The sequence below is a fragment of the Ambystoma mexicanum genome, chromosome 9 (genome assembly GCF_040938575.1).
Source record: "Ambystoma mexicanum isolate Mex_15411 chromosome 9, UKY_AmexF1_1, whole genome shotgun sequence".
In the NCBI taxonomy this organism is placed as follows: domain Eukaryota; kingdom Metazoa; phylum Chordata; class Amphibia; order Caudata; family Ambystomatidae; genus Ambystoma; species Ambystoma mexicanum.
In genome coordinates this window covers 368,335,432-368,355,834 of record NC_090931.1, presented here as the reverse complement: position 1 = coordinate 368,355,834, position 20,403 = coordinate 368,335,432, and positions in this window count along the sequence as shown.

Below are 20,403 nucleotides of genomic sequence, written 5' to 3'. Positions count from 1 at the left end.
GTTTTGCAGCCCTAACAGCTTGTATACGGGCCAGTTGGCCCAAGGATTTTGAGTGTCTTAAATTACTGCGTAGTGTACGTTTTTGGCGTTGCACCTCCACATCAAAGCTGTGCGCACGCACATAGCCCATGTTTTTTAGACCTGTCCTTTTAGGTTTGAATTGCTGTAGCAGCTGCTCGTATTCCAGATGCTGACCAACCTTACAGTAATCGCTTTCAAGCTTTTCCAGCTCTTCTTTCCTTAAGGATAGGCGCACTCTATTCGAGGTAGCCTGAATGTTAAATTGCCACATCGGTGATTGGATTTTTTCGAGTGCGATGAATTCTGCTATCAGCATGTCGTGGTCACTAGCCTTTTTCATTATAACCTTCAATGAGACTATACGTGGATGTAACTGCTCTGAGACAAACATATAATCAATCGTCGAAGCCTGGTTTGCACGACGCCAAGTATTAGCGGGGGGCATATCATTGCAAGTGTTACCATTTAACATTTGAAAGTTACGAGCGGCCATCTCTTCTAACCATGCTTGTTTCAGGTTTGTTTTTGTCATCACGTTTGGAGTTCTCTTTTATCTTTGGGTAATAATTGTATTTTCGCAATGTTGCAACTAACCAATGATCCACGACCATATGGAAATAAGCCCGTCATTCCGTCCACGTTACCAAAATTGGACATGGAGGTTTATAATTGACTTGTGTTTCCAATCTGTTCAGATCCCTTCTGGTGTACTAGCGGTGTGTGACTTATTGATGGTTTAGAAACTGATATTCATCTCTGGACCACTGGTGCCCCGGAAGTTGATTCATCACACAGAGGACAGCCGCTAAGACCCCTTTCAAAATAAATGTTTTTCCTGCTGCGTGCCCACAGGGATGTGTCGCGACCCTCGAGGACCAGACCATTGACCACACGTGGAAACTGAGTTGGCCATCAGGAGCCTCTTTGGTGAAATTCTTGCCCGCTCCCTGTGAGATGCCAAGCAGAGGCTTCATCAGATCTGTGGATGATAAGAATGAATCCAACAATTTGACAAATATTGGAGCAGGGATTTGTGTGTTGTGGTTTTGTTTTGTTTTGTGTGTTATATATGAGAGATTCCATGTTTCCAGGCGTTAGCTACGTTACGGATGATGAGATGATTCCCTGTGGCTAGGCGTTAGCTTAGGTTGCAAAGGTGGTACCTTATACAAAAGAAATGAAAACATAAAAATTAAAGTTTATCCTATGCTAAGTTACAGTGCAGAAAAAGGACCACATGCTCTTCAGTGGGCTTAAGACACCTTCCCCTGTCAATGGGAAAAGCAGGAATATGGCTGTGTGTGTATTTGCGTATTTGAGTATTGTGGTGTTTTTATGTATTAAGGGGTTTGAGAGTGCATTCAAATCGTTTTACATGCCTAGCGGCTGGTGACGTCACAAAGAAAAGGTTGGTAATAGGACGTAGCGCACTGAAGTAAGAGTGACAGCCCGCAGTGGGGAGCAGAGTTGTTGGTGAAGGAAAATAAAAAGAGGAGTTGTTTGTAGCGAGGCAAAGTGATGGTGAAGCTTTAGAAAACTACAAGTGTGGCTCGAAGAACATTTAGAAAGATATGCTTGGCCTTTGAGGGTGGAGACTAGAGTGAGGGTGGTGTGCAGAACACATCCTAATTTGTGGTGATGAGCCAAAGAGGCTGCTGGAATTGCGGAGGCGTTGATTAATTGTTTATGATGAGTGTAAAACTGAAAGCCGGCATTGTTCATAGTGTGTAAAAAAATCCCCATTTGAGGTCAAGTAAGTATCAGAAGGTGATTTGCCATCATGGGGGGACACACCCCTAAGACATTTGTTACAGTGTAGAAGAAGGACCACATGCCCATCAGTGGGTTTAAGACACCTTCTCCTGTGAATGAGAAAAGCAGGAAGGTGGCCTTATATGTCTATTTTTGCATTTGACAATTGTGTTGTGGTGTCTTTGTGTATTAAGGAGTTTAAGAGTGCACTCATATCGTTTTACATGTCTTGTGGCTGGTGACGTCACACACAAAAGGTTGATAATAGGGCATAGAGCATTGAAGTAAGAGTGACAGCCCACTGTGGGGAGCAGAATTGTTGGTGAAGGAAAATGAAAAGAGGAGTTGTTTGTAGCGAGGCAAAGTGATAGTGAAGCTTTAGAAAACTACAAGGTTGTTGTACGACTTGGGTGTGACTTGAAGAACATTTAGAAAGATATGGCTTGGGCTTTGAGGGCAGAGACTAGAGCGAGGGCAGGGTGCAGAGCACATCCTAATTAGTGGTGGTGAGCCAAAGAGGCTGCTGGAATTGTGCAGTCGTTGAATAATTGTTTATGATGAGTGTAAAACTGAAAGCTGGCATTGTTCATAGTGTGTAAAAAATCCCCATTCAAGGTCAAGTAAGTATCAGAAGTTGAAGTTCCATCATGGGGGACACACCCCTAAGACATTTGTGCAAGTCCCTTCTGCGAAATCAGGACAACATTTTCAAGTATTAGCATAGGTGGAGTTTTTGAAAGGCGGGACTCCTTCACTCCTGCGCACTTATTATTAGTTTGTTTGATGTATCAGACCTGCAGCCTGAGTCCATGCCCGACCGAGCGTCACGATTCATTCTGACACAGCAGCCTACCCGCGGGCCGCTTTCAACGAACCAATCACATCGCTCGTTAGTAGAACCAATCACAGCGCTACTTCTTTATCTACAGGAAGCAATGCGCTGCTACGTTAGACGATTCTTGACTCAACGACCCCAAGCACCGTAACTGCCAACCTGGCCACAGGTAAGCGCCCCGCGCGGTACCCTCCGCCTCACCGCAGACGCAACTTGCCTTCCCCCTTGCATCACGCCGGCCTTCTGCCCTTATTACTCGCAGCCGTTCACCTAACCGGCTCATTCAATCGAATAGCAACTGACCATAACGCTTAATTCATAGCGATACTCACTCCGCTTACAACAATATGAGGCACCTCCCCGGTGGGCGCCGCTTCGCACCACCACAGCCCCCCTTCCTTAAACTAGGCACCAGCCATGAGAACGCACAATATTAAGCTTGTCCCCACAACCATCAGGCAACATTACTCGTTAAACAGAGCACGGGTACACCCATCTGGCTGACGGGCTGCCATGCCCTTATACCTACAATTGCCGCAGCACCCTCATAGGCTTCAGACGTCTGATTCAGCTAACCCAACTGGATCAAACAAACCTTATTCTTGGCACTGTCCAGACTCAGTAACTACACCCACTTAACCACGGCAACAAACATGTCTGCTTGCCAGATATGACCACAGCGCCTAAACGCGACACACCCTTATATGCCCACCCTCCAACTGTCCTAAAGCCCATCCCATCTATCAACCCTGTCCATCTTTCTTCCAGAACGGCTATCCAGCCCCCTGGCACCCTTACATGGGTAGGACCAGCCCATTGCACCTTGAAGCTCACCAAATAACTCAATTGGGTAAGACATTGGAATTCCCTTCCTATCAGGCTATTCTAGAACTTTCTGTAGCCCTTCCCCTAACTAACCAAAACTTTTGTTTTTCTGTTCTTCTCCCTTGGTACATTGTTTCTTCTCCTGCTGTAAATCATACCGCAAATTGGCATCTCTATTTTACTAACTACCATATCGCTTTGTTCAATTAATTACACCGTGTCACCATCACTTATCATCACCAAACATGATAAATCACCTCTCCTGGGTGTCACAATATGTTCCGTTCAAATTCGCAACTGGTTGTATCTCTTGAAACTGTCTATTAATGTATGCATAATGGATGTAAAATGAATATCCACAATACAGATGGGCTTTGAATGTCACCTCACTGGGTATACCAAATCACTACCACACCAACTCACAAAATCACAGCCTTGAAAAAGACTCAGGTCGAAACGCGCGTCGGCTGTGTAACGTATCAACATTTTAAAACTGTCACCTCTATGCCCAATGGTGTTTTTGTATTGGTGCTGATTAACTAAGGAATAAAACAAACCTCTTGTTTGACAGAAAATCTGCCTCATCCATTGCCTGAGCAAGCTGCCTAACAGCTATCACCGGACTGCCCAATCCTACAAGCGCCTTACAGGTCCATAGTTTGTCAAACCCCACAAATCGTCTTAACAATCAGGAACCTCGGAGTTGGTCCCTAGACAAACCAGGACGCAGGCTGCAGGTCTGATACATCAAACAAACAAATAAAAAGTGCGCAGCAGTGAGGGAGTCCCGCCTTTCAAAAACTCCATCTATGCTAAAACTACAACTCAGGGACCGGATCCCCCGCAGCACCTAAGCCAACATGGCTGACTACCTGGAATCAAGAAAAACTGACACTAAGAATCTTTTTGCACCCAAAGGATCCACGGTGCATGCATTCCCACCCACCCCAAGGGTGCCGGATAACCTAAGGCAACATTTCATAAAAATAGAAAGACTTTGTACCAAGGAAATAAACAAATTCTGGGAGAGATTCACTCTCCAAACTTACCTGGAACAAGAGAAAATCCCAAGGGGGTTGAGAATTATTATCTTTCCTGATTTCACCGACCCCGAGGACGCAGATCTGGCTGCCAAATGGGAAGAAAACCTCATCATGGGCTCAAAAATAATGATGGAATTACTCCTAGAGCATGCGGACAGAGCACATGGGAGATTGGTCAAACAGATAGACCAACTTAAGGAAGACATCGAAACCTAGAACGCCGCTGCGGCAACTAATGTTAAAAATTACAAAATCATGTACGAAATATTGCGAATCCACCAAGACGAAGTTAAAATCAGAAAATGCAGGAAATTCGCAAGGGATGAAAGAGATTATCAAGACAATAGGGTTTTCACCTTCCAACCATAATTTGACAACATACAGGGAAACAAATCTAAAGACAGCTCTGCATCTAGCTCTCCAGCAACATCTGACGTAGACAGTGAACCAGAACAAGAATCAGAAGACAATGATGATTGCGACCAGGCACTCGATATAGCGCAAGGAGAAACAGAAGGAGCAAAAACCCCCATTGAAAAAGAGAAAGATCGAGCTACACCAAGATTGTCCAGACTACATGATCAAAGCAGAAGCATTGGCTACAACTTCCTTGATGAGATACAGCGGTACAGGAAAGGAACCAGAGCACCACAGCAAAAACAGCAACAACAAAACACCAAACATGTTCATTTTTTAGGCCCTACCCGGGGAAGCATACCACCAAGATTAGAACCAAGAGAGGCAAGAGAGCGGGGATCAAGAAACGCCCAAGAAGAACAAGAAAGCGCTATCAGACTAACAAGATCCAAAACACAGCTGCAACAGCAATCTCCAAGGTAACAGACCTAGTGACGAACCTCTCCAAGTACATCCTTTTGGAACAGGATTCAGAAATCTTGAACAAAGGTCTTTCCTTTGCACCAGCCAAACACACCAACTTTGTGAATGCTCAGATCGATCTATTCAAGTACATCAGGAAACTTAAGCTTAAGACATTTTTCTCGAAACAAGTCAAGTGGAAACAAACTAAATCTGCAACAGTGCCCCTGAGCACCTTAGACATAGAACACCTTGAACATACCCATTTTTTGACTAATTTGGACCAATCACCAGACAGAGAAAGGCAGACTATGTCACAGACCATGCACGATTTGAACATTGAGGAAAGCAACCTAAGAATACCAGAAATGAAGCAGAAATCCAAGTTTACCCCCAACTTACAAGGGGACAATGCTATAGACATTTTCAGTCAAGCAGTCACAAGAGACCTCCAAGCATTAGAAGACCGTCTGAGATTGAATCCCTCGAGGAGAGAAGAGAACATTACTAGTAAGGAACGACTTGCACTCAAAAGATTACAAGTTAACCACCAAATCGTAATCAAGGAAGCAGATAAGGGCGGCAAAGTGGTCATAATGGACAGAGCTGACTACGTCAAAATGGCCATCACCCACTTAACCACCCCAGGTTGTTATGACACCATAAACAAGAACCCAACGAAGGAAATCATAACGGAAGCGAACAACTTGCTGGCCAAATGGCATAAACGTGGACTCCTTTCAGACGATGAAATGAAGTATCTTCAACCTTCACACCCCAGGATGCCAACAATCTGCTTCTTGCCCAAGATCCATAAGAAGTTTGACCCCATACCGGAAGGACGACCAATATTGAGCGGAATAGGATGGATCACGGAACCTCTTAATAAATACATTAACAATGTTTTGGCAGCCGAGGTACCAAAGATACCGCCTTTCCTACGCGACACAATGCACACCCTGCTGATTTTACAAGAAATTGTATGGAGCAATGACTACACTCTTGTTACTCTCGACGTCAAAGCCCTGTACACGTCCATAGACCACGAATTAGCCCATAAGGCCATTGACTTTGCATTTACAAAAGCATCAGCCTCGTTCTGGTCGCACCTGGAACTCACGAAAGAACTTCTGGAATTCTCACTAACCAATACCACCATCTTATTTGATCAACAATACTATAGACAAACCAAAGGTATAGCCATGGGGGCCACATATGCACCCTCTATGGCTAACCTTTTCATGCACCATTACGAACAAGCACATGCTTTTACCAACCCTGACTTTAACAAACTGATTCACACTTGGGTGCGATATATTGACGATATCCTGATGATCTGGTGTGGAACAAAAGAAGAACTGGATTCATTCAAATTCTACCTAAGCAAAAACAATTTTGGCATTGAACTAACAGGCTCTTCAAGCAAGGAACAGTTTAGAGGAAACTCTGTACTTCTTCAAGCAAGGAAAACATTGATTTTCTGGACATTACTATTACACCAACAGGCACAATGCTCATGACCTCGACCTTCAGAAAACTAACGGAAGTCAACTCAGTCCTGCATGCTTCAAGCTGCCACAAAAAATCTATAATCAACAATATTCCCAAGGGGGAATTTCTCTGAGCCAAAAGAAACTCTAGTGACTTGCCAGCATTTGGAAAGGAATGTACAACACTCAGCAAACGTTTCCATGAGAGAGGATATCCGGAACAATCAATTCAAGCTGCTGTAACCATGGCCAACAATAGAGAACATAGCACGCTCCTTACCCCTAAGTTACACACCAGCAACAAGGCAACAAAGGACAGCCCAATACGTTACATCACTCAATTTTGCAGTGATAGCCATCGAGTACAGAAAATCCTAAAAAGACATTGGCATATCTTAGCAATTGATGAAGATATTAAGGCATGGATCCCAGACAAACCTACTCTAACCTATACTAAAGCCAGAACACTCAAAAACATCCTCAGTCCGTCATTCATGGCACCAATCCCCAAAACTGATACCAACTGGCTCACCAGCAACAAACCAGTAGGGTTTTACAAATGTGGAACCTGTTCTATGTGTAAATTCGCCACCACAACTAAAACGGTAACTTTCAGTACCACAAACAAACATACAATTGGGCAATATATTAATTGTAAATCCAAATTTGTGGTTTATGCTATCAACTGTGTTTGTAACCGTAAATATATTGGAAGCACCAAAAAAGAGCTCAGAACAAGGATCAGGGAGCACCTGAACTCCCTTCTCTCTCAGGATACCAGATACCCACTGGCGCTACACTGGCAGGAGAAACTCCAGTTGGACAACAAGGAAGACATTACTTTCATGGGTCTGGAAAAAATACCAATCAATACAAGAGGTGGAGATAGAGAACTTCAACTACGTCAGAAGGAAGCCAAGCTGATATGCAAATATTGACCTGTTACCTTTGGATTGAACAGTGACCATGATTTTCATGTTTTCTTATAAAAATGTTTACACGTATTGAAATCTGCATGTTCCATAACCAAACACCATACAAGGACATTAGTGCCGGAAAAACCTCTTTAACCACTATACCCCCTACTCCTACCTCACAATGTATGGCTATCTGCCCTCTCCATTACCTAGAAATTGCCTGATCAACCCACCGCCTATTCCTCCCCCGTAGTATTGGACAATCCTACCCTCCTCTCCTCCAATGTATTGCCCTTTATCAGGCTTAATTCTTGCCAACCTACCCAGGGGTAACCCCAAGATTGGACAACTCTGCCCTCCTCGTCACCAATGAATTGCCCATTACCAGGCTTAAATTCTTTATGCTTCTTGCCACCCCACCCAGGGGTAACCCCCCTTCCTTCCACCTTCACCACTAAAGTTGACTCAGCCCTCCGAGTCCCCAACCCTGACCACGTAGTGAGATCGGTTGCCTTCATGCACAAAATCAATGTGACCTTGGAATTTATCATTCCTCATCATGTTGCACTCCCCACGGCCACCGCCGTGACTACCATGTTGGACTGAATGCCCTCTATCATTCAAAACTAAACACTGTCCGTGCCCGACCGAGCGTCACGATTCATTCTGACACAGCAGCCTATCCTCGGGCCGCTTTCAACGAACCAATCACATCGCTCGTTAGTAGAACCAATCGCAGCGCTACTTCCTTATCTATAGGAAGCAATGCGCTGCTACGTTAGACGATTCTTGACTCATCGACCCCAAGCACCGTAACTGCCGACCCGGCCACAGGTAAGCGCCCCGCGCGGTACCCTCCGCCTCACCGCAGACGCAACTTGCTTTCCCCCTTGCATCACGCCGGCCTTCTGCCCTTATTACTCGCAGCCGTTCACCTAACCGGCTCACTCGATCGAATAGCAACTGACCATAACGCTTAATTCATAGCGATACTCACTCCGCTTACAACAATATGAGGCACCTCCGCAGTGGGCGCCGCTTCACACCACCACAGCCCCCCTTCCTTAAACTAGGCACCAGCCATGAGAACGCACAATATTAAGCTTGTCCCCACAACCATCAGGCAACTTTACTCGTTAAACAGAGCACGGGTACGCCCATCTGGCTGACCGGCTGCCATGCCCTTATACCTACAATTGCCGCAGCACCCTCATAGGCTTCAGACGTCTGATTCAGCTAACCCAACTGGATCAAACAAACCTTATTCTTGGCACTGTCCAGACTCAGTAGCTACACCCACTTAACCACGGCAACAAACATGTCTGCTTGCCAGATATGACCACAGCGCCTAAACGCGACACACCCTTATATGCCCACCCTCCAACTGTCCTAAGGCCCATCCCATCTATCAACCCTGTCCATCTTTCTTCCAAAATGGCTATCCAGCCCCCTGGCACCCTTGCATGGGTAGGACCAGCCCATTGCACTTTGAAGCTCACCAAATAACTCAATTGGGTAAGACATTGGAATTCTCTTCCTATCAGGCTATTCTAGAACTTTTTGTAGCCCTTCCCCTAACTTACCAAAACTTGGTACATTGTTTCTTCTCCTGCTCTAAATCATACCGCAAATTGGCATCTCTATTTTACTAACCTCCATATCGCTTTGTTCAATTAATTACACCGTGTCACCATCACTTATCATCACCAAACCTGATAAATCACCTCTCCTGGGTGTCACAATATGTTACGTTCAAATTCGCAACTGGTTGTATCTCTTGAAACTGTCTATTAATGTATGCATAATGGATGTAAAATGAATATCCACAATACAAATGGGCTTTGAATGTCACCTCACTGGGTATACCAAATCACTACCACACCAACTCACAAAATCACAGCCTTGAAAAAGACTCAGGTCAAAACGCGCATCGGCTGTGTAACATATCAACATGTTAAAACTGTCACCTCTATGCCCAATGGTGTTTTGTATTGGTGCTGATTAACTAAGGAATAAAACAAACCTCTTGTTTGACAAAAAATCTGCCTCATCCATTACCTGAGCAAGCTGCCTAACAGCTATCACCGGACTACCCAATCCTACCAGCGCCTTACAAGTCCATAGTTTGTCAAACCCCACAAATCAACATTTTCAAGTATATCACGAAATGGACTTGTGATATTGAGGGCAGAATGGTGAAGGCTCTGTTTCGAAAGCTGTGCTGCAACACACGGCATCAAATTTACATGCTGCATATAAGAGAAAGAAACTAAGCAGCAGATTAGCAATGCTGGAGTTATGGAAAATGTTTGAGGACAAGGAAGAGACCCACCCAAGGGAGAGTCCTCCTCCTTCTCAAAGCACAGATCTTCTGTCAGAGGACTTGGGATTTTAGCACTTGAAGAAGTTAGAAGCAGCTGCAGGGTACACTAACCACATGTATGCACCTGTATGCACCTCATGCATATAGTAGCGTAGACAAGTTTAGTGGCGCTTGTAACGCTCACCTGATTCCCACGGAGGCGCAGGTCTGGCTTCGAGTGCTGATGCTTCTTCAATGGTGAAGCGCAGGACTCTGAAGATGGACAGGAAGGGCCCTCTACTCTGGCTTCTCCGGCTCGCAGGAATATTCCCCTGTGCGTGAAAAGGGAGTATTACCTACTGACTGAGTTATGCTCAAGCCTCCCACTCTCTTCCAACCCTCCACGATACCCTTCCACGATTCCCCGTGAAGTCTCACCTTAGGGTCAGGAAGGATGAGCTCTCCATCCTGCTTCTGATGCAGGGGGGCGTTGAAACCCAGTTACTTCACTGGATTGAGGATTGTTGGGAGTTCAGGTAAGCTTGACTATTCAGGTAAGGCTCTGTAAAAGTTCTGTTGCAAGTTCAAAAGTCCAAGCTTAATAATAATGTTTTGTCTTTTTGCAGCAAGCGCTAATGCTTATGTCTTTTTTCCCCTTAGGGGCCGGGGTTTGGAATGCCGGAGATATGGCGCCGACCCGAAGTGAAACGTGCAGTTCCAGTAAATGGCAGGTTAGTTCTGGATGAGCGCTCGGGAACTGACTTTGCATACGCTCATTCAATGTCTTTGTCTTTTTTCCCCATAGGGGCCGGGGTCCGGAAAATGCCTGGAAGCGGCAAGACCCGAAATGAAATGGGAATGACCCAACAGGTAAGTCTTATTCCCTTCCTTCTCTCACCTCTTATTCTTGTCTTTTTCTCTAGGCTCTGGGAAGTGGCTGTGTATCCGGATGATCGCTGCTGAAGATGGAGGAACCCAGGAAAGGTGAGTGAAATGCAGCGCTGCAGCGATCGTAACGAAATGCTTTTAAAAATGATGTCTTCCCTTTCAGGATCGTCGGTGATGTCTCCGTGGTGCAGATTTAGCTGGTAGGTCTCTTGTCTCCCTTTGCAGGTGACCCAGGATGCTGACAGGCGTGGCTGAAGTCCAGATGCAGGAGCTGACACGGTGAGCGTCCAGCTGCGAGGAGCAGAACAACGCGAAGCGTGAGTTGCTGATCGGGTGTGGTTTAAATAGCTTTGGAAGAAGTTCCAAGTGTGTATCCTTCCTCCGATCAGGTATGTATCCTTCCCCGACCACACCCGGGTGGAAAGTAGTCCCACAGGTAAAGTAGTTCCATTCAGGCCTCAAGAGGGCCTGGATGTGGCAGCATGGTCTGCATCAGGTAAGCGCACATTAAAACACTTGAACACATGTCTAGCTTTATGAGCCTGGCGCCTAAGGCGCCAGGACAGAGGTCCAACATGAGCCTGGCGCCTAAGGCTCCAGGACTGCGTCCAAAGGGCCCCAGCTTGGGCCCGCTGGCACTCCCCTGGGGGAAATGATGCCTGCCTCTGGGGTTGCTGGGTCGGACTTGGCTCCTTGGAGGTAGGCATCATGACAGCGCTAAACTGGTGAATATGAAAACAGGGACTATCATTAAAGAAAGCAAAGAGCGCAGCCACCTCCAAACAAAGTGGACTTGGCTGACAAAATAACTCAGGGATGTAAAGTGAATGATGAGGCGCTAGTTCCACAGAATGAGTGGGTAGGAGGACAGATACTGCTCAAACTAGATGGGAGAGACAAAACAGAGCCCATAGACCCAGAGGAGGAGGCTAAGAAAGAAAGAAAAACACAGAAGGAGAAAGAGGACAATGAATAGTAAGAGAAAATGGAGGAAGTGAGCAGAAGAGAAATGGAGGAGATGAAGGAACAGGAACAGTTGAGAATAGAGGCACAGAAAGTAGAGGGTAAAGAAAGAGAAAAGAAAAGAAATACAAAATAGAGGAGAAGGCAAGGAGAAAGTCTGAAGAGGAAAAGGAGAGGCTGTTGCAATTGAGAAGGGAGAAGAGGAAAATGGAGAATGAGAGATTTGTTAAAAAATGTCAGCTCAGGGAGGAAGAAGAGAGAGACAAAAGACACAAGCGGGAAAGAGATCAAAGAAAAGAGAGATGCCTTAAGGAGGTAGAAGATATAATTCCATCCCCCAAATGTTTAGATGATGACGAGGAAGAGAGAATCCGGAGGAGGATCAGGATACTGTATAGAAGCAGAAGGGATAGCTCTTCTGACCCTAAGGCAAGCAAAAGCATAGCAGGGTTATCAGCGAGAAGGGGAGAGGACTCACTGGACAGAGCAGCAGTAAGACAACAGGGGAAAAATATGCTGAGGCACCTTAACTTTGAAGACAAATGGGGGGACAGTGATGACAGTTTAGCGAAAATGGGGTCAGATGAATAACTAGGGGGCAATGATGATGAAGAAGACAGGAGGCTGTGATGCCCCTTCGAGGGAATAAACCCAGAGCGGGAGACATGATGGGATGAAGAGGAGGATATAGAAAGAGGAAAGTTAGAACCTGAGGGTTGACTTAAGTGCTCTGAAGGCAGATCCATAGCGCAGACCAAATTACTCAATACACACAGAGGCTAAGAGCGCTACCAGGATGAAAGAGGACTAACATGACAAAAGGATTCACAGAAGACACAAGGAAATATGGCAAAGGTGTGGGGATAACATAGTTTTCGCTGTTAGAGAAGGGTGGCGGACAACCACAATATGTATCATGGCAACAGATGGACAAGGATAAATTGAGGTGCAAGTTGTCATCAATAACTGCAGGAGCGGGGAATTGGATTTATGAGCTAGAAAGATTGACGGCAGGGACAACATTAGCAGTGGTGACATGAAGAGCTTACTCTGTGCCATTCTTGGGGAGGTAGCTGGTGATGTTTGGAAATGGGCAGGTTATCCCGGAGTGACAGCACAAAACACAGTGCACAATGGGGTGCTGTTTAATAACTGCAGAACAGCCATATGGCAGTCTCTAAAGGTGCAGTGTCCAGTCACATCAGACATAAGCGCAATTATGGCACACAAAATGTGTGAGGATGAAGACCCACTTCAATATTTTCAGGAGTACAAGAATGTTGGCATCTTGAAATGCATGAAATGTGGGGCAAAACTGTGGGCTTATGTTACCACACATTAATCCAGGGATTGCCAGAGCAAGCTCAGAGGCAATTGAGAAAATTAGGGGGGATGGAGGCAAAGCCATGGTCAAATATTCAGCTGAGCATAGTACATTACTGTAGACTAATGCAGGAGAACCTGAGAAAGAAATGCAAGGAGAGAAACAGGAAGAAGCGAAGTTCCTGCAGATATTCCTTTCAAAATACACAATGGAAGGGGCTATGTTGACAAGCGGAGAGGGAGTGATTACTCAAAACACCCAGCATCAGCAGCAACCAGTAGTGTGGCATTTTGCAGGAAGGGGAGACACTAATCATTTGGTGCAGGGAAGATGAAGTGTGCCCACGGGGAGAGGAGTAGGGTACCCAGTGCAGCAGAATGGAGATAGGTTTAACGGTGGACAGCCCAGACCACTGAGAGTTCTGTTCCGGTGTTGATTATGCAGAAAGAACATCCACATATCACAAGTGTGCAGCAGCCGAGGAGGACCCTGACAGAATGGAGGGGGCTGGCATACCCGTCAGCATGTAGCACTGAGCAACCTGACTATTAGGCCCAAGATCACATACAGATGCAGACACATGCACCGCAAATGGTGCCAACACAAAATGTACTGGTCCAAACACAACGAGCCCATGACGCACACACTGCAAGCACAAGTGTACACATAGCCACCAGAGACAGCATCCCAAGCACTGGCACAGTAGAATGCTGTAGCTATGAGACAAATGGACAATGTGGTGCAAACTCCCACACAGAAATTGGGGGGTGTGACCATGGTGGGAGGGAATCCTTTTATGGGGACAGGGATGACTTTATTCCCACAATAGGACAGCCCACAGACCAACCTGATGTGTTCAATCCTATTTGTTACACCCGGCCCAAATGAGGAACCACGTGTAGGGGTCCCCATATGTGACAAAACGTTCTCTTTTCTCATGAATATGGGGGTGACTAGATCCTGTATTAGGGAGGGGAGATAACCCATGTCAGGCATTGCCATGGATGCTCCAGGTTTTTCTGGCCCTACAGATTTGGTTCCGTTTTACTGACGAACTGCCAATTTCCATTGGTGAACATGACCATACCTTGTTGGTATTATATTGCTCTTCCTCTGGCCCTTTTTTGGGCACCTCTCCTCCCTCCTTCTCTGCCTTTCCCCTGTTCTCCTCTGACGAGGTTTCTAGACAAGTCCGATCTATGAAAGTCTCATCAAAATAGGTTCATCCCTGCTCCTCCAAAACAATCAAGGACCACATTGACTCTCTGGCTCCTGCTCTGGCCGACTTCTGCAATCATTCCTTCGCCCCTGGAGTCTTTCCATCCCCCCCCTTAAGCACTCCTTTGTGCACCCTCTTCTTAAAAAAACCCTCTTCTGACCTGTCCTCCCCGGCTAACTATCGCCCAATCTCCATCACTCCCTTCCTGGGCAAACTCCTGGAAAAGCTGGCCATCTCTCAGCTTAATCTCCACACTAAATCTGTTGGTTGTCTTCATGACCATCAGTCTGGCTTCAGAGCTGCCAGAAGCACGGAAACTGCTATCCAGAACATCCGTGAAGACCTGCTATCCAAACTCGATATAAACACCCCCTGTGTCCTCATCTTACTTGATTTCTCTTCTGCCTTTGACACGGTCAACCACGCCATCCGGCTCAACCGTCTCCGTGATAACCTGGGTATCACCGCTCAGGCCCTGGCTTGGATGACTTCTTTCCTCTCTGATCGACCCTCCCAAATCCAACTTGGGTCCTTCCTCTCCCCATCTCTATCTCTACCAAAGGTGTTCCCCAAGGGTCTAACCGCTGTCCCTGGCTTTTCAACCAATACCTGGCACTTCTTGCCCACCGCATTGCCACTCTCTGCCCCAACTTCCAGTGCTATGCGGATGACACTCAGCTCATTTTCAGGCTACCTTCAGCCACCTCTCTCCTTCACTCATCTATGACTGTCTGTCTGCTATCCAGGAGTGGTGCGCCACCAATGATCTCTGCCTTAATGCCAGTAAGACTAAGATTCTCCTCATCAGCACATCTGCTCCTCCTTTCCTGTCACTCTCTGGCCGGCCTCTCTTGGCCCTCTTCCTGCTCCCAACTGCCAGGCTAAAAATCTTGGGGTCATCTTTGACTCCACACTCTCCTTCTCTCCTCACATCTCTGACATCTCTTAGAAGTCACACTACCAGCTGCACCTCCTCAGAGGAATTGTTCCTTTCCTCTCCTTCCCCCAGAAGCTGTCTCTAGAGCTCTGGTTCTCTCTAGGCTGGAATACTGCAACAGCCTCTTTCTAAATCTGCCTTCTTCTACTCTACGCCCTCTGCAACTCATCCAGAACAGGACTGCAAGACTTGTCCTTGGCCTCAAGCCCAGAGATCGTATCTCTCCAGGACTGAAATGTCTGCACTGGCTCCCAGTGGCTGCAAGGACTAAGTTCAAAACCCTCTGCATTGTCCACAAGGCCTTCTGGGGCCTGGGGCCTCAGTACCTTCAACTCTCTCTTCTTAAATATCTTCCTTCTCGAGATCTTCGCTCATCCGTCTCCAACTCCCCCAGGGTCAGTCACTTCTCGAAGCAACAATTTGGTGGTAGATCTCTTTCTTCGGCCGGGCCCTCCCTCTGGAACAGCCTCCCTGCCTCCCTGAAACTTGAGGGGAACCATCTCTGGTTCTGGAAGCACCTCAAAACCTTGCTCTTTGCTCCTGCTTTCTCTCCTCCTCTCCCCTGCTGAATTTGTGGCTGCTACTGAAACTGCACTGGTTACCTGGCCACCCTCTTATCTTGGGCCCAGGTCACCTCCCATGCCAGTTTCACACCTGCACTGCCTCCCTGGACTGTTTTCTGAATCCCTATAGACCCCCCTACCAGCGATTGACACTTGATGTCTGCACTTACCCTTGCACTTGCCACCAGCTGGACGTATTCTTTATTGTATTAATTTTTTTATTATTGTTTTATTTATTCTATGTATCCCATGTACTGCACTGTCCCCTCCCCCATGCCCCTGCACTTTTCCCCTTCCCATGCACTTGTGCGATCTGAATGATACCTGGCCTAGTAAGATCGTTGTATCTATCTTCCCTCTGTAACCCCCTCCCTTGCTTCATCGCGCCTTGAAACACTTGTGTATAGGCGCGTTATAAATGCCATTTCATATCATATATTCCTACCAAACACCAGTTAACATCATGAAGAGGGATACGATGATTAACCTTAACATGTCTATTTCATTCACTGACCCAGGGATAGTGTGTTCTACCCCAGTAATTCCCTACATGAGTGCGTGGGAATTCATTTAAGCATTTTGCATTCAGACTGTAGCTATTTCAGTGTTGGGTGAAAGTGCTGCTAGCATGGCTTCCAGGGATACATGGCAAGCTACTTTGCTTGCCATACAAGGTTTTGTTCAGACCATAAATCCCCATTGATGAAGAGGAAGGACAGGTGTTTCATTAGAATTAGAGTCAGTTATGGTAGGAGAAGTGAGAGAAGTTGCACACAGGACTGAAGATACAGGAAGAGATTGGAGAGTGTTATTAGCAGCAGGGCAGGGACACAGATGGACTGACCCTACAGACAAAACATTGTTTTGGGACGACTTCTCAGATATTGAGACAGTGGCCCTCATTAGGACCCTGGCGGTAAGGGGTTTGCGCCAGCGTTAGCTGCGCCGACCCCTTACCGCCAACTACGAGTTCCCATAGCGCCATGGTCATTTTTCCGCCCGCTTTTTGCGGGCGTAAAAATCCATGGCGCTATGGGACCTCGGTGTTAATTACGCCACCGTAGTGTACGGTGGCGTAATTAACACCTTCCCCACTCCCATTGAGCCCTATGGGGCCGAAATGGGAATGGGGAAGGGTAAATGGGTCAATGGGGACTTACCGCCCCGCCGACCTCGGAATGGGGCGGTAAGTCCGCCATCCGCCATGGCGTAAAGGGACTTTGCGCCATGGCGGAAAAGTCCGCCGATGGCGGAAAAAATCCGCAAGGGTCATAATGAGGGCCAGTGTTCTTTATGAGCATTACTTACTGGATGAGAATCCATTACAGGGAAGCCCCACAGAGAAAGTCTCTAATGATAAAGGCACCACCGACATTTCTCAAGGAAGACCTAACACAAATACTGAGCATGCTATGGACCAACTGCCCATATGACGTTGGCCTGTTGAAAGGGGTAGGAACAGTCAAAATCAAGCTCAAGCCAAGGGCGATCCTTCCGAGAGCAAAGCAATACCCCCTATCCAGGGAGGCAGATGAAGTCATTTTTTTTAGACTATCTCACAACGAGAAGTGAGAGAAGTTATACACAGGATTGATGATATAGCAAGTACTTGGAGAGCAATAATAGTAGTAGGGGAGGGACACAGATAGACTGACCTGACAGACAAAGAATTGTTTCGGGATGACTACTCAGATATTGAGACAGTTCTTTATGAGCATTATTTACTGGATAAGAATCTATTACAGGGAATTCCCACAGAGAATGGCCCTAATGAAAAAGGCACCACCACCATTTCTCAAGGAAGACCTAGCACAAGTACCGAGCATGCTATGGATCAACTGACCAGATGACGATGGCCTGTTGAAAGGGGTAGGAGCAGTCAAAATCAAGCTCAAGACAGGGGCGATCCTGCCGAGAGCAAAGCAATACCCTCTGTCCAGTGAGGCAGATGAAGGCATTTTTTAGACAATCTCAGCGCTAGTGCAGCAGGGAATTTTAGTACCATCGGAATCTCAATGTAACACGGCTGTGTAAACGGTGAAGAAGGCGACAGGGAGATTGGGGTATTTTATTCAGGATTTGCGCCCTTTGAACAATATTGGCGAAGCAGAATTTCCATTACCCCCCAATCCAGCGACAATATTATGCTTTCCATCAGAAGCCACACATTTCACAGTGATAGACTTGAAGAATGCTTTCTTCTCTAACCCACTTCATGAAGAATCACAGGATTTGACATTGTTTCTAAATAGAAATAAAAAGTGCAAACACACAATACTTCCTCAAGGGTACTGTGAATCTCCTTCTATATTTAATAGGGTCCTTCAAATGGACTTGGGGAATATACATTTAGGTAGACTCCTTGTCTCGGGAGGATAGCTCAGCAGCAACGTGCTCGCCTTGGAAGCAGGACGACATAGAGCAACACAGGTTTGTTCCCCAGGTCCGCGCTTAGAAACCTCTGGGTATTAAGCGTGTTTTAAATACCCTATCATATCATATCATAGCACAGTCATTTAATACATGGACAATGGCCCTCATTACAACTCTGGCGGTAGCCGTGCCCTTATTAAGGGCATGGCTGCCGCCGGAGTTGCACTTTTTCCGGCACCAGCGAATGGGCAATAACCGGTCATGACGAGTTTGGCGGACCCAGTAATTGCCCATTTGTGGATGCCGGTATGGGCGGCCTCCCGATCCCCATTCTGCCCAATAGGGCAGAATGGGGGTCAGGAGCCTGGTTGCACTGGCACCGTTAAAAACGGTGCTGGTGCAATCATGAGTTCTGCTCGCAGTTGCCGGCCTGCACGCCTCGTCAGACCAGGCGTGCAGTCAGGCACCCGCGAGCAGAATTCGTAATGTGGTGGAGAGGTAACAACGGTGCTGGTAGCACTACCAGCGCTGTTGTTGCCTTTCCGCCACATTTATAATGAAGGCCAATATCTTAATATGCAGCAGCAAGGAAAAAAACTGTTGACAGTTTTGGCAGAAAAGGGGTACCAAGTAGACAGGGCATAATTACAATATTGTCAGAAGGAGGTCCTGTATATCGGACAGCTAATATCTCAGGAATGTAGAAAGGTGACTCCTAACAGAGAAGCAGCAATTTTCAGGATGCTGCCACCAAGATGGTGAGGAAGATGCAGCAATTCTTGGGCCTTTGCAATAATTGCAGAGCCTGGGTAACCAACTACTGTATGTTGACAAGGCCTCTTTTAAGCAGGCTTAGGGAGACTCAGGGTGGGGGGGGCGAGCTAATATGGACAGGGGAGATGACAGAACAATTTGGTGAACTAAAAGGGGCAATATGCATGGCTCCAGTCTTGGGAATCCCTGACCACTGTTGAGAATTGTATTTGTTTTCACACACAAACAAATGGAGTAGTAATAACGAAAGTGCTCACACAAAACACTGCCTTAGGGCACAAACCGGGAGCTAACTACAGTGTACTTTTAGACTCAGTGATGAGCGGCCATTATCCTTGTGAACAAGCATTGGCTGCTGCTGCCTTTGCAGTAGAGAAATCAGCAAGTGTCACAATGGGCTGCAGTGCCACTCTGTACGTGGAGCATTCCCTTTATGCCATTCTTGAGAAGCTCAAAAGTACTTGGGAGGTCGAAGAAGAATGATGAAGATACCACACCATTGGAATACAGAGAGCGTCCGGATATGAGGTGATTATCTAAATCCAGTGATAAAAGTGGTGAGGTGTAGAGTTGTGAATGCAGCGACATTTATAACAGAACCAGTAGAGGAGAGAGGCTATAAACACGACTGTACTACATACACAAATTATCACAACAGCATTCCTAGAGCAAGAGAGAATGCCCTCAGGGGAGGGGAGGTACTCTTTATTGACAGATCCTCAACAATTGACCAGATGACAAGAGAACAGCATACTGGGACAGCAGTCGTAAAGCAAAACAGAGTGAGAAATATGAAGTAGTAGCAAGCGTGAGAGTAGCTCGCATTTCTCAGCGCAAGCGGCAGAATTAGTAGCACTCATAATAGCTCTAGAGACACATGAGGGCAAGGAGAACACAGTGTACTCTGTCTCCTCCTATGTGACATCAACATTGCAGAATATCACATTGGAAAAGGCAGGGCTTTCAACATGCTGATGTTTCACTAGTGCAGCATGCACCCTTATTAGATAGGCTCACAGGAGCACTACAGCTATGATAGGCCATTGCGCTAGTGAAATGCCAAGCCACATGAGGAGGAAGGACATGGTTTCCCATGGCAACGAAGCAGCAGACCTGGAAGCAAAATGAGCAGCTTAATTTTATTAAATAAATGAGTTTGTCACTCCACCTAATAAATGCATGTGAGGACTCAGCATGAATTTGTGAGAAGGGAATAGTTCATTTCCCATTACCCAGATAATAGAGCTGCAGGGGTGGGCACTGACAGAGGAAAAGGAGCTATGGAAGAGAAGGGCGTGTTTAATTTCACCCACAGATTCGATGCAGCCACAGGAGACCACCATAAAGCTGGTTGTTCC